Genomic DNA, 14,599 nt, shown 5'->3' with positions numbered 1-14,599 from the left:
AACTTTATTATAAAGCTGGGAAGTGGTGGCGCACATCTTTAATCCCAGCACTCAGGAGGCAGAGGCAGGCAGATCTCTGTGAGTTTGAGGCCAGCCTGAGCTACAGAGTGAATTCCAGGACAGCCAAGACTACACAGAGAAACCCTGTCTCAAAACATCAAAAAACAAATAAACAAAAACCAGAAAAAACCAAAACAACAAGATCAACAACAACAACAACAACAAAACTTTATTATAAAGAACTTTCAAATAAAAAATTCACACACCAAAATTAACCAGACCTGCAGTCTGTACATCTCAATCAACTCTGATACAGTAACAATAGCCATTTTGAATAGAAATTTAATTAATTTTGTGTATTAATCTTGTATCATTCCACCTTGCTAAAAAATTTGTAGAAATTTATAAAATCACCTGAAAGAATAGTAAGATAGCAGTTAAAGAATTTAAATGAAGGCAATCTGTGTTAGTGGGAAAGGACACTTTGTTGGGAAACAAAACAAAACATTACCAGGTTGGGCTACCTCCCAGTGAATTAAAGAACATTGCCATTGCTGTTAGTTGTGTACCAAGACTAAATGCTAAGTCCCTATTATTGAACACCTCACGCACTTTTGCTACAGGACATGGAGAAACCTGTCTTGGAATGGTGTCTTAGTTAGGGTTTCTATTGCTGTGAAGAGACACCATGACCACAGCAACTCTTATAAAGGAAACATTTAATTGGGGTGGCTTACATCTTCAGAGGTTTAGTCCATTATCATCATGGTGATACATGGTGGCATGCAGGCAGCCATGGTGCTGGAGGAGCTGGGAGTCCTACATCTTGACCTGCAGGCAACAGGAAGTGGTCTGAGACATTGGGCGTGGCATAAGCATATTTGAGACCCCAAAGCCTGCCTCCACAGTGACACACTTCTTCCAACAAGACCACACCTACTCCAACAAAGCCACACTTCCTAATAGTGTCACTCCCTTTGGGGGCCATTTTCTTTCAAATCACCACAAATGGGATTGAAATTTCCTCTTCTTCTGACTACCTGTTGTAATGCCAGGAAGTACCATGCAATGTTAGGAGAAAATTGTCACATGCTGGAGAAGATGTGCCTGCTGATGTGATAGTGGTATAACTGTTGTAGGGTAACTCAAGTTGTGTTCTCAGCCCCATGTCAGGAACTCTACAACTGCCTGAAAATTCAGCTCCGACATCCTCCTTTGGCTTCCATGGGCGCACACACACACACACACACGCATACAGTTTTTAAAAAGTGTTTTAATATTTCATATTTGACAATTTGTGGATAATGTGCCATGGTGAAATCTTTTGGTTGAGTCTGGTTGGATGCTTTTGAGCATCAGGTACCTAAATATTCCTGTCTTTCTCCAGGCTTGGAAATCACTCATTATTTATTTAAATAAACTTTGTGTCCCTGTATTTCTTTCCTTTCTATAAATTTTAGGATATGAATGTTAGTTTTCCTGGTAGAATTCCATAATCTCCTGATTTCCCCATTTCTTTTCAGGCTTTTCTAGAGAAGGCTGATGTCCCACTCTCAGCAGTCATGGCCTCTGTCTAGGTAAGGATGGAGCATTGCGTAATTTCCCCCATCCAAGCTGGCGTGTCTACCAGTGTTGTTATTATGCAACTTCTTCATGTACCCGTGTTGGTGAGATGCCATTGGTGCAGCATCCCTGTCTTGTCTAAAAGTGGATGTCCTAGTCCCTTGCCTCTAACAATCTTTCCATGAAGTTCCTGAGCCTTATGTGAAGGGGTTAGTTTGCAGATTTACCATGTGAGACTGGGCACCCATGCTCACTTATTTTGTGTATTTTGATTAGTTGTGATTTCTGTAGTATCCTGTGTTTGCTGCAAAAAGAAACTTCTTTGATAAGGAGTGAGAGCTACATTTAACTGTGGGTATAAGTATTTAGAAGATAGTATTTAGAATATAATTTAGAAGTTATGTTGGTTTGTGAGAATGGCAATGGTAATTCTCCTCTAGGGTCTGTAACCTTTTAGCCATGAGTAGTTGGCTAGGATGACAATACCAGACACAAATTTCCTCAACTTTGCTTTTCTTTATCAAACTTATTTTGGTTATATTAAGTTAGTTTTAAGAATCAGTTTAAGGTGAATTAATATCTTAATAACATTGAGTCATATCATTCATGAACCAAATATATTTCTCATTTTATATAGGTTTTAATTTGCCAAATTCTACTAAGCAGTTCTTAGATCCAATTAGCTAGCTGTTTGTTACTCCCCAAATAATAGTACCATGATTGCACCCTTGGAGATACCTTGCTAGCCCAATCATTGTTGGGGATTATGGGTTTTGTAGCTGTGCAGGACTGGCAATTCCTCTCTTCCCTTGGCAGCGTCCATACCACTTTCAGATGCTCTGAGAGTTGGTCCTCAGGGAGGAGGCTCCAGCTCAGTTCCAGCTCCTTTGCCAAGTCCTCTGTCCAAAGTGTGTGATGTCTTTAGCAGGATTCTTACCTTCACATCTGTACTGGCTGGTTTTGTGGGTCAACTTGACAAAAGCCAGAGTCATCAGAGAGGAAGGAGCCTCGGTTGAGGAAATGCCTCCATGAGGTTCAGCTATAAGGCATTTTCTCAATTAGTGATCAATGGTGGATGGCCCAGTCCATGGTGGGTGGTGCCATCTCTGGGCTGGTGATCTTGGGTTCTATAAAAAAGCAGGCTGAGCAAACCATGAGTAGCAAACCAGTAAGCAGTACCCATCTATGGCCTCGGCATCAACTTCTGCCTCCAGGTTCCTGCCCTGTTTGAGTTCCTGTCCTGACTTCCTTCAGTGATGAACAGCAATGTGGAAGTGTAAGCCAAACAAACCCTTTCTTCCCCAACTTGTTTTTTGGTCATGGTGTTTCATCACAGCAACAGAAACCCTGACTAAGAAAACATCCTGGGAAGCAACCAAGAGAAGTGCAGTAGCTGATAATGTTCAGGGCTCTCTTGTACTCTCCTGAGGAAACACTTGAAGGAAGATTTCCCGTGCCTGGTCTTATGATTTTTGTTAGACACACACACACACACACACACACACACACACACACACACACACCACACAGAGACACACTTAAGAATTAAGATAAAATCCTTAAGAATTATATCTATCTCTTTGTTGAAAATCATATATATTATTTTTGTGATTTTTATTGTTTACTTTTACTCCTTAGGCACTTACCAGGCTATTTTAAATTAGTTGTTTTTAATTGATTGTCAAGCAATTTGTTACTTTCTGTGTTTTCTGGTTGGTTACTGGTAGAATCATGGTACTCCTGTGGTAGTATCATATTTTGTTTTTTCATAGCCCTAATTGCCTTATCTGATGTCTGTCCATTTAGTGGAGCAGTTGTTTCTCTCAGGCCTTGTGGACTGATTTCAATGGGAAAGACCTTCATCTATATGTGGGTGTGAGAGGGTGTTGGCTAGATGGGACATGGCACCTTTGATTCTTGTGAGGGAACAGTACCATAGTCTCTATGCTGCTCTGTCCCTTGAGATTGATGAAGGTTGCATGAGTCCTCAGGATGTCCACAAGGATATCCATGACAGCAGGGACTCTGGAGGCCTTTGATAGCAAAGGCCATTGTAATTCTTCTGGTTTTTCTTCCTCCCACAGGGGAACTCTTGATTGGGGGTGTCTCTTTTGGTGCTGGGTCCAGATTATTGGCAGTGATTATGCCAATGTCTGATGAGTGGTTCTTATGTGGTGGCCACAGAGCCAAGGTTTGGAGCATGGGCAGGCACATATGAGCTGTAGAGGGAGGTGGTAGTACAAGTGTCTGGAAGACAGGCTCCCTGATTGCTGAACCACTAATGCCATGCAAGGAGCATGCGCTCATAGGAATGTGGTGGAACCAGTGCCCGAAGCACACAGACTGCAGCTCTGGAGGCCCGAGTGGGTTCATGTCTCATCTACTGAACATTCAGTGGAGTCTAGAGCACAGAATCACCAGAGACAGTGGCCCTAGGCACCAGGTGCAGGCTCCCTTGCTGTGGCAATGAATATGATGTCTGAGGCCTGGGTGTTCACAGAGTGTGATATAAGCACCATGGCCTATAGTTTGGGCACACTCAGAGCGGTGACAGTGTATGGCCCAGAGTAGGCCTTGCTTGTGACAGCTTTAGTGTCTGCAGCAGGGGTGTATGCAGAAAAGCCACAGCTCCAGGGCCCAGGATGCACATGGGGCTGGGTAAAGTGTCAGTTTCAGTGGCACATGAGTTGATTCTTTGGATTGTGTGTGGTAGTGTCTGCTTCTTTGTGGTGCTCATGGCAACAATAGCTTTTGGTTGTGTCAGTGATGAAAATTGCCAGTATCCGCTGTAGAACAGGCCCCTGGTGGATGTGGTGACATGAGCGGATACCAGCATCCTCCTTTTCCTGTTCTTCACCAGATATCGCGTGTATGATGATGGTCCCGTCAATCTGGTCAGTGAACTTTTCCTGTCTTTTGTTCCACTCTGTCCCTGCACTTCTTAATTGGACCCTTGAGCCCTTTTGTGACTGTTTTCACGTAGGGATAACTATCTAATTGCTTTGTTTTTGAAAGGGAAGAAGCTGGTGTTTCCCACTGTGCCCTATGTAGATCTTAAAATCATAGTTTGTATGTTTAATGGGTGGGGATGATTAACTCCACAGATTGAGAAGCAGAATAGAATATATCTAATTGTAAATTAGAGATATATTATAGCAGCAGTATGACTACCAAAAATTTAATCCGAAGAAGAATAAATAAAAGACAGTAAGATTAAAATTTTAAAATTAATCAATTGATTTATATATTAAAAAGAGGCAAGGCGACAGAGGCCCTGGCTGTGATTGTAGCCAGTAATTAGGAACTTTGAACACAAAAAACTTGGCTGGACCAGAACCAAAGTCAAAACCACAGAGTTGCGTCCTGCTGTTCTTTCTTACATCTCCCTGCCCCCACATCAGAAAGGTGTGTGGGGGAGCTGCAGCACAGCCTCTTGAGAGCCCTCTCGGCTTCGGGGGATGGGGTCGGGGGCTCTCCGCGGAGCCCCGTCTGTTCATTATTTTCTGTTTCATTTGCTTGCACCCTGACAGCCAGCCCCTGAGCAGTCATTGGCCACTCCAGCCCCTCTCTCGCCCCAGCACCGCCTGGGGGCGGGGCCGCTCGCTCCTGCTCCTGGGAGGAAGACCCACTTAGCAGCAGGCTGTCCTGCTCTTCAGAGCTGCCTGAAAAGGGAGCAGGAAACTGAGTTGGTTCGGATCCTCTGCAAGGAGTGCCCGCTCTTAACCACTGAGCCATTTCTCCAGCTCCCCAAAGGAATCGGAGCCCAGTGTTTTCAACTAGTCATTTTGTAATTATTGAATATCCACAAATTACCTTAGTACCTGTCTCACATCATACAGAAGTTGAGACCAAACATGGTCTTATGCATAAAAAGTAAACCTATTAAAAATATTTAAATTGTCTTTGGGGATAGGCAAAATTTTTAGGCAGTATATGAAAAAGTAGTTGTCATTAAAACAGATTTTTTTTTTTTTTTTTGCCTTTCAAGACAAGGTTTCTCTGTGTAGCCCTGGTGTCCTAGAACTTGACCAAGCTGGCCTTAAATTTACAGAGGTCCACCTGCCTCTGCCTTCTGAGTGCTGGATTAAACATGTGCACCACCATGCCTGGCTCAAAACAGATGAATTTGGTCACATCATAATTAAATACTTATCATTAAGAGCATAGAAAAATTAATAGTATGGGCTTAGAATGAAATAAAACATTCACACACATATTTGATAATTAATTGCATCTCACAAGGCATAATAAAGTACTTCCCTGTTCCAGATGCCTCTGGGATCTACAGTTTTCAAGTACAAAGTATCATGTTTGTCTCTACCTCATTTTATGTGCACTTTTGAAGAATTTTTGTTTGCTTTTTTTTTTTTTCCAGTCAGGAGACTAGATTTCACTGATGTTTCGAGTGCTCTGCTAAAGTCAATACCACAAGTGTCTTCTTCCTGTTTTATCGTTTTGATTTATAATCAGGCTAATCTGTTCGTTAAATCTTACATCTTAAAGGAATGCCAGTAATAGAAAACTATTGTCTTCCAAGTTCCAGTGTCACAACTGACTCAAGCAAGAATCGTCACACAGGCTAAAACCTTGCATAAAAATGTGTTAAAGAGAAGACGTCCACACTCTGTAAGCAGAGCATTAGGACACTAGTTTACAGATTTTGAGGTCACTGCCTTAGCCAAATGACCAAATAGCCGTACCCATCATAGAACAGTCTAGCATTACATTTCCCGAGATGATGCAGTAAGACATTCAAAAATGCACTCACAGAGGATTTTTGCCAAAGTATTTTGTATTAATTTAATTGTGGCTTGGTGACTGGACAGATCCAGAGAGTGGGACATTTTACTTGATTACCAACCTTAAAAATGGTAGTGCTGTTGGAGCTCTCTAAAGCAGTGAGAATTTTTCTAGATTGAGAGAGATCTCTGAAGACATAAGTATAAAGGAGAAAGTTTTATTAGATCACAACTTACAAACACTTTTTATTTTATAGATGTTTCATTTGTGGGTGAGCTTTCCACAGACCCTTATTCTCTGTGTTTTGACTAATTGTGAATTTCCGTGTTAACACCATCCACTACACAAAACAACGTCTCTGTGGGTACTGAAAGCTCCACTTAGCCATGGGTAAAAATTAAGTACTTAGGGGTGCTTTGATACAAAGTCCATTAACAAAACAATAGTAGTATTTTCACCCCTGGAGTGGATGAGCCCCCTGCCATCTTAACTCTTTGTCAGATTTAAAATGACCACACATGCGTCTCCTCCTTCTAAGCCTGACTTAAACCTAATTAGAAAGTGATTGATTACCCCATAATTAATATGCATGCCATTTTAATGTCTGTAGTCTATTTGCAAATGTTTAGCATATGCACACATATCAGAAGGAATATGAAAAATAGCTGATAGCCATGGCTGAAGATATGAAAGTGTTTATTGTAGCATTCTTTCACATTCTTATGCATCTTTGAAACTTTGAAAAGAATGAGAAAAGCCCTCGGGACTATTGGGGTTGTTCTAGGATGTTGACACCAGGGGGTGCTAGCGCTTCTCAAATAGAGCTGAGCAGGCAAACCGCTGATGCGCGCGCTCTCAGGAACATTTGGGTGGAGCCCAGACTGCGGTGGGAGCCTTTGACTTTGCAGCTCTCCACTCTTGCATTATTATTGTCTGTGTAACCTGAAGAATCGCAGGGATGCAGTTTCTCTGCTCCTCTGGATTCCTTCTGACGCTTCTTACTTCCAGGCTTCTATCAGAGTCTCACAAGGAATTCTCACAGCAGAGTTCTCTGTCCCAGATGCTACTGTTGTGGAGTAACTTCCTGAAGATTTCCTTCTCTATAAGCTCCCAGTTTCCCTAGGAATCGTTTCTTCTCTTCTCTGGTGTTAGGGTTACAATACTCATCCTCATGAATTCTCGTTACTGCTTTTCATTAATCCCGCTCCTCCTGAGATACAAGGCTGTCATGTGTGGAGGTCAGAGGACACCTGTTGGGAGTTGGTTACCTGTTCGTCATGGGAGTTCTGGGAACTGACTCGGTTGGGAGGCTTAGTGATATGCACCTTTACCCATTGAATCTGACAGAAGAGTTCGGCACCCAAGGTTGTCCTCATGCCGATGATGTCTACCGTCTAGACCTTTCTTTCCACATGCTGGCTTGCCATTTGTAATTCTTCCTTTGTGAAATGTCTGTTGTCTGTTCTGATTTTTGCTATCTTTCTGAGTTATTTCTGCCTCTGCAGAGGTAAAGAAGGAAGGAATTCGAGCATTACTTGAGGTTCTGACTTGTGGAACTATTTTTGGGTAGGTGGAACTCAAAAGTAACTTTTCAAATTATGTTTATCTTCCCCACTCAATTATAAAATATGGATTGTTTGCATTATTACAGTTTTTTGATTAACAATTCATCTATAATTTATTAGAGTGGGAGTTCTGGCTACTCTGTGGTGGCCAGAATTATTTGTGTTCACAACCAATGACTCCCTCCTTGTTGGAAAGGGAAGCCACAATAAGTGAGTAGGCGTTTCCTAATGTGTCCATTCTTTCCTTTCAGCAGTTCGTTTACAGCTGAGAAACCCAAGGCCAGGAGAGCGTGTCTAAGCTCCCAGAGCTGCGAGTGTGTCATTCAAACCTGGTCCTCTGGCTCCAGAATTGTGCCCTCTGTACTTAGCGGTCCGCCAAGGAAATGGGGCAAGTATCCGCTGGGCTCGGTAGCGAGAAAGAAGGAAAGGATGCTTGGGCTACAAATGTCTCACTGGGACAATAATTGAGCTCCTCTGAAGGCGCTTATGTAATAGATGTATGATCTACCAGTAGAGTGTGGTATGGAGTGGCTACTTTCACTGTCCCAAAAAACTCTTTGTGACATCCAGTGATTTCATAAGACAAAATAACCAGACACGTAGTTGCGGAATTGCCTGGGTAAAATCCACACTGATAGATTTCAGGTCTTATCTGGACAGCAAGTGGACTCTGGAATGCACTAGGAAAGCACATGAACAACAGCACATTCAACTTTGCTTTTCCCTAGGGTGGCAAGAAGCCAAACTTCAGACCACAGATTGGCATGAGAACACGTGCACATTAGCTTGTGCTGAGTCCTCCAGAGGAACAAACATGCCTGTAATTCTCAGGATAGACTCTGCTCCCTAATAGGGAACTGGAGACCGCCCTCCACTGCCACTTCTGCATCTACCAGAGATTCAATTTCAACTGTGATCTCTAGCATCAGAGCTCACCGCCTGGGTGAGCGTGTACAGCTGGTAAAGCACTGGCTGTGGAATCTTGAGAACTGACTTAGGATCCCCAGGGTTCATGTAAATACCTTGGTGCAGTGGGTATGCATTTGGAACCCCAGCTGTGGGACTGAGTGCAGGTGGAGATGTAAGCATGAGCCGGGTGGAGACAAGTGAGTGTCAGGACTTGCTGGCCAATGAGACTAGCTGAAATGGTAGGTTCTAGGGTTTGTGAGAGACCATATGTCAAAAAATAGGGTGGAGAGCAGTAGAAGGAGATAAATATCTTTGGTCTCTACAATGTGTACATGCACACCCCCCCAGTAACACACACACATACACACACACACACACACACACACACAAACAACCTTCTATCAAACATTCCTCAAAATATTTTCCTGCACTTGATATACTTGAAAATAAAACAGAAGGAACCATGTGATCTTTTGTTAAGCTCTTTTCCAGGGCTAAAGTGAAGTAAATGTGCTTGCTACTGATGGAGATTGTTACTGTGGGTTTCCTAGTGACATTTTGGACTAATGGAAAACCACTATGCTCTGGAATAGATTTTTATGTAGAAGTTGATGTGTTTTGATCAGTTTTGAATTGATTTACAATTTGTGGGGCCCTTAGATGCCAGAAAATAATGACTGCTTGTGAGGTGACTTGGTGGAAGTGATAAGGATGGCCAATAGAGGTCAAAAGTGTGTCCAGGCAGGGGCTGGATTGGCTAGACGCTTAGTGCTGGTGGTAAACAGGCCGTTTGGTAACAGGGAAGGGCTGGCCCAAGATGGAACCTGTGTTATATAACTATAGTTTATTTACTCCTACAGGATATTGTTTAAATTAAATTATTTTTAGAGTCAAACTAATATAATACCTAGGAATTATGTGGAAACTTACACTGGGAAATTGGAATTAGTGTAGTATGAGACACCATGGAATGTAGTGTAGGATAGGACACCATGGAATTAGTGTAGTACAGGATTCCATGAATGTACTATAGGATAGATACCATTACAATATATTGTGCTTTTTATTCTCAATATGTAGTCTGGACCATGTAGTTTGGCTAACTTTGACCAGGAAATGACTTTATTTTCTTCCTTACTTCTCAGTGAAGGTCAGATCATTGGTATAAGCCAGTCCAAGCTCAAACCTGGGTCTTAGAACCATGGTGCCCCTGAAGTAGAAAGGACCTCAGTGGCCATCCCTCATGTGATATTTCCACTCTTGCTTTTATAGAGGTCTTGATTACCCAAAGTCTGAGAACCTAATCAAAATTAGGCACTAATGCTCACTCTACTGAATAGTCATGTCTGCAAAATCCTGAGCACCTTCGAGAAAGAGCAACTTTATTCGTGCCGAGGTATAGCATGCACCAGTGTAGGAAGCAGCCGAGGACATTGTCAGGTGATATTGTGAATGCTTTGTGGAGGTAATGGTGAAGACTGTGGAAGAGATCAGGTGCTTTGCTTGGGGCACACTCCAGGAAGGAGAGGCTGGGGCCTGTGTTCAAGGAAGGTTGAATAGGTGACTGGGGCATTGGTGTGAGCCAGGCAAGGAAGCCACCAAGGGGCTCGATGAAACTTGCTGTCTCTCTCTCTGTCTCTCTGTCTCACACACACACAACTTGAAACCAGGGGGGAGCCTGCTGAAAGAAGGGGTTCAGAGGGAGAGAGCATAAGAGAGGAATGAGGGAGAAAACTGACTAAAATTCAGCAGGTACGTATGAAACTGTCAAAGAATAAAAATGAAAATTTAATAAAATGAAAGCCTCAAAGAGTCTATGTGTGCTCTCCCAGTCTTGTTTTTCCATGTGTGACTGTTTGTAGACACGCTGTGAGAGGAGGTTGAGGATGTTTGTGTTTACAATGGTTGTTGTCAGTGACTGTGTCATTATTACAGCCACAATAGACCAGGGGGAAAAGAGCCATACAGTGGCCACACGTCTACAGACATCACTGGATACATGTGATAACCAATCTGTAGAAGAAACGCTGTCTGAAATGATCACAGAGCCTGAGGTAACTAGGTAGTGAAGTCACAGCACCAGTATTCCATCTTCTCCTAGAACCACCTGGACTGGGGTTCCTGGCTCAGGGCAACCCGAATCTCCAGTTGCTCAACAACTTTTATTTCCCAATCACAAAATAATGTAATGTTTAGGTAGTAAGATGCACCTCTCATGTCACATGGTGCTGTGCCAGACCTTAGCAGTCCTCAAATGTTAGCTCATTTCACTGAGAACAGTCTCAGAAGGCAGCTCCTGTTCTCACCACTGTTCACCAAATGCAGAAATGGAGAGACAGCGTGGTTAAGTCACTTGTAACTAATACAGAGCTCCACCGGACCTAGGTCATGATTCAGGCCTGACCCTTCTTCTTATCTCTTTATACATGGGATCCCTGAGCCAGGCAGATCTGGGACTTAGCAGGGAGTCCTGAGCCCACAGGCTGAGCAGGTGATGTGGTGAGTAGAGCAAGACAAATGAAAGCCCTAGGCTGCAGCAACTCTGGGTGGTCTTGGCAGCGCCTCTTCCACAGTACCAGGACATCAGCCTTGAACTCCGAGACTAAAAGGAACAGTACATTGCCTCTGGCTTTCAAACTATTACATGCCTTTGTGGTCATTTTAGCTGACCTACATTGGACCCTAATGTAAACTAAAGACCAGATTGCCGTTGGAGAAATCTGGGGCCCAGAGCAGAACAGTTGTGCTCTATTCTGAATGTGGGTTTTCGTTTCTCAAGATTATGATTTGAATTTATCTTTGATGGAAACGCAGGTGATGAGCAGTCTATCAGTGTGGACTCTGAGAACTTCACGGAGCCATCTTCGTGGCACAGCACATTGCTTCTTCTAACTCGGATGAGGAATTCTGTCCTTGCTGCAGCTGGCTTTAATCTCCCTGCCTCCAGGCCTTTCAAGGGACAGGGATGCCAATGCAGAGCTCAGCACTAGTCACTCCAGCATCCCCTAAAAGCAAACTAAAGAAGCCAAGAAGCAAGAAAGAAAATGGAGAGACAGCATCGCAGAGCCTCTCCTGCTGGAGTAAGAGCTGCTTCTTGCTGTTTTTAGTTTGTGTGTGTGTTTGCCTGCATTTATGTATGCCTATGCACCATGTGCATGCAGTGCCCACAGAGGCCAGAGAAGGGCATCAGATCTCCTGGATCTGGAGATGAGCTAGCTACAATGTGGTTGCTGGGAATCAAACTCTGGTCTTCTGGAAGAGCAGCCAGTGCACTTAACCACTGAAGCATCTCTATTCGACAAGATTAAGACCATCTACCTCCTTCTAATCCACTGAAAGCTGCAACTGCAAAAATACACATGAGTGTCATCAACACTTCTTGATGAAGAGTGTTGGTGTTGAGTGAATATGGATGTGGAAAGTGAGGGAGAGATGAGGTTTGAGCACCATCAGAAGTTGGCTTATGCTACCTTTTCAAGAACAAATAAAGTAATGAGTTCTTATTTGCTCCTAAAATTCATAAGACCAGTTGTAGCATATTGCAGAGGAAGGAGCAGGGACCCGGGATTCAGAGGACTTCGTTTGAGCTCTGCTTGACTTTGTACCAGTTGAGCGAGCTTGTACAGTTGCTTAAATTTCCAGTGACTTGGGGCTCTGTTATTAAGACAGTGATAACAAGGCCTGGAGAGATAGTTCAGTGGTAAGGAGCACATGCTGCTCTACCAGAGGACCCGACATTAGTACTCATATCAGGCTGCTCACAACTGCAGGTGACTCCAGCCCCTGGCACCAGGGGGTCTGACCTCCTCTTATGGCCAGAGTGGACACTGCAACTCTCTCACACACACACTTAAAAATAAAAATATATATTTTTAGTGGTGGTAAGTGGTAAGCTGAGTCCAGAATGGTGAGAACGTTGTGGGGCGGGTGGGGGGGGGGACTGTGTGTGACGGTGGAATGGGTTATATAAGGCAAACACATTTTATAGTTGGAGACTCCGACACTCCCATCAGGAATCCACAGAACAAGTGGCTCTCACCCCTTTCAAAAGAGTCAGCAGGATACACAAAGGACCTGACTGGTATTCACTTAACCCGTGGAGCTGAGTACTCAACAGTCTCTCCACCAGGGTCCCTTTAGTAGAGGCTTCTTTGTGTCTACTTTTAACTTGATTAAAAAAGAAGTTTGAAACAGTCTCAGAACACGGGAGTCTTGTTTCACAAACCATGCAGCTGTCTCCCCTTCCCGCCTTGGTCATTCTGTATTTGTGTCATTTAGATATTTGCTCCCTTCAGGAAGTTGAGAGTGAGGGCAGGTGCCTTCTTATGTCTGCGGTACCTCTTTCCCGGATCATGAGGTCAGCAGGGGTTGGGGTGGGGAGAGCCAGAGATGGGCACAGGGAAGTATTTTCTGTGACAGCAATCATATGGGAGAAGAGACCCATCACTGGTCACAGGCAGGTATTGCCGCTGCTCCACCAACCTGCTCTTTTCTCAGAAATCCTCACCACCTGTTTCAGAGTCCAGCAAAGTGGTGCTAGGTGATGCCATAGTTGATGGTTTCAGATTCCCAGGTTGGTCTCCCTGGGTGTGAAACTAGCTCTTTACCAATTTACAGTAATGGGACAATATGGGAAAAGTTTATATATCATGTCAAAATATGCATAGTATGTTATGTGATATGATTACAAATGTCTGAACATATGCATATGAATGAGTGAGCAGCCGAACATGATGCATTGGCCTGACTTCCCCTGGGCTTCTGCTTACCCCTGCGGTGAGGTGTATATGCTTTTGCAGGGCTGAATTGGAGGTGAGTAAATAAGATTGGGGCTTGGAACAACACAGACATGCCAATTCGAGAACACGCTCATGAAAAAGGGGCTTTGAGTGTTTTGAATTGGGAACTAAATTACTTTTAGAATTAAAGAATTGGAAGATGGATAGCCCCAGTCACTTATTTGAAAAAACAGAGGAGACCTGATGGAGCTCATCTTAGTGTGTTAGGAAAACAACCTCTGTGCTCCTGCTGACAGGACACTTTCTCCAAGTGCTATTAATTAGAGTGTGTTATTAGCTGACAGCAGGAAGTACACGTCCTTTGCATGGTAAGTAAAATGCAAACGCCATTTAGCTAGTGGGGCTTGCTCAGTCTTTAAAACTGTCTTAATCATTAGTGCCTTAGTTAAACTGTAACATTATGAGATAAAAATAATCACTGGTGTCACTGGGGAACAAGTCTGAACTGGACTGGTCATCAGATGTTAGTACACTCAGTGCTGATGGCGTTGATTACCAGATGACAATGGACTCAGCTCAACCGCTGTCAATCTGCTCACCCATGGTTGTACAGTATCTTGAGATCAGTGTGATGGAGAGGTCGTGGTGGGGAGGGGTAGGGGGAGGGGAATGGGACTCGGGCTTCATCTTCAGTTCTCAGTCACCCAGAATTTTACAGCATATGATTGTAATTCATGTACTTCTGATGCTTTACTTTGGGAGGTCTTGAAATGATGGTGAAATGAGGCATGTCTCCTTGGCAGAGCTGGAAAGATTGCTTCAGAATCAGTGCAGAGATTGTGAAGAGAGGCTTATGTTTTCTTTTATGGGTGTCTCCTTTTCATTTTTTTTAAAAGTGTGTGTACATGTACATGTGTGTGAGGTAAGTAGACAGAATGTGTGTGTGTGTGTGTGTGTGTGTGTGTGTGTGTGTGTGTGATAGGTACCAAGGCAGAGAATGTGTGTATAAGATAGTGTAGCTAGAGTTTTTCTGGTCATGCCTGGCCCACAATCAGGACAAATCACTCAATCGCCAGTCCCTAA

The sequence above is a fragment of the Onychomys torridus genome, chromosome 6, assembly GCF_903995425.1.
Source record: "Onychomys torridus chromosome 6, mOncTor1.1, whole genome shotgun sequence".
Lineage (NCBI taxonomy): Eukaryota > Metazoa > Chordata > Mammalia > Rodentia > Cricetidae > Onychomys > Onychomys torridus.
Note: the sequence above shows the minus strand (reverse complement) of the source record.